The following is a 1601-nucleotide window of genomic DNA, read 5'->3' on the forward strand; positions in this document are numbered from 1 at the left end:
GCTTTGCTTAATCCAGAGATTTGCTTAGCTCAGTTGGCTAGCACATCCTCAGATGAAGTTTGCTCGTTGAGAGAACAGTCAGGAGTAACTTTCACAGATGAAGATTTACTACTCGGTACAGCTGACCACAACAGACCACTCTATGTCTTCGTCAACATCGACAAAATTGTGTTGTCCAGAGTTTTAGTCGATCCTGGAGCATCTCTTAACTTGATGAGTCTACGGACATTAACATATTTTAATTTCAACGTTCAGGAGCTCATCCCCGATAAGATGATGTTAAGAGGGTTCAACCAGAAGGGAGAAAGAGCCCTTGGATCAATTACATTACTTATGAAGGTTGGAGAACTTGTAACAACCGTTAAATTTCATATCATCGACGCCGAGACCTCTTTCAACGCTCTATTGGGTCGACCGTGGATTCATGAAAACAACATAGTTCCGTCGTCTCTACACCAATGCATCAAATATTGCAAAGAAAAACAAGAATATTGCATTAAAGGAGATATACAGCCATTTTCAGTACATGAGGTTGATATTCATGAAGATGCTGTTTATTATACACCTCCAAAGAAAACTATCTTCTCCCGAGAAGTTATAACAAATAAAAATTCAGAAAAAGAACAAAAAGAAGACCATTCAACCACCTCCTTACAACATAATGGTGAAGGTTCTTTTAGTTCGCGCACTGGAGATCGAGGCCGGGGACGTGGACGAAGAAGAACCGATCCAATTGTTGAAAGGACTAAGCTGATCATCAACATCGGTGATGAAGACTGTTCCAAAAAGGAAATAATGATGACAAAATAGAAGAAATCTCAGTACAGGATCTCCCTAGAAGATGATGAGAAAAATGAATACGAGACGATGTACGATCGGATAAACCACTATGTGAACACCTTGAACCTCACTCCGATCCTTCCTCAAAAGGTTGAGAGTTTAGAGGTTAAGGATGTCCCTTGTGTTGGTTCAAAGCCGATCAAGTTTTACTGTGCTTCTACTCCTGTAAACTCTGAAAATCATATAAATTTGGATGATCCTAATGAATTAATGGAATTACCTTTTGGTTATTTGTCGCCTTATGTGCAAAAATTAATTCAGCAAGGATATTTACCTAAGCAAATGTCAAAAGACAAACTACAATTTTTTGACAAATTATGGAATGCTAAAAATCACACTCCAAAATCGAAAGAGGGTCTCGAATTTGGTACAGTGGGACCAGTCGATGATTCGGAATTCTTCATGGTTGTTTTCGGTGAGAATTGCCTCGATATAGAGGATGACTCTACTGATCAACTAGTGGAAGATGCTCCTCCAGAATTTGAGGAAGAAATCAAATCAACTATCGATGAACTAAAAGAAGTAAATCTCGGGACTGAAGAACATCCCCGACCAACATTTATAAGTTCTTTACTCAATGATGAAGAATCCGCCGAATTGGTCGAATTGTTAATAGAATTCAAAGATTGCTTCGCCTGGAGTTATGATGAAATGCCAGGACTATCAATGGAAGTTGCAGTTCATAAACTTGGGATAGACAAAGATATAACTCCAATAAAACAAGATCCAAGGAGAATGCGCCTTGAAATTGAACAGCAAGT

Source organism: Phalaenopsis equestris, unplaced genomic scaffold (assembly GCF_001263595.1).
Source record: "Phalaenopsis equestris unplaced genomic scaffold, ASM126359v1 Scaffold000807, whole genome shotgun sequence".
In the NCBI taxonomy this organism is placed as follows: domain Eukaryota; kingdom Viridiplantae; phylum Streptophyta; class Magnoliopsida; order Asparagales; family Orchidaceae; genus Phalaenopsis; species Phalaenopsis equestris.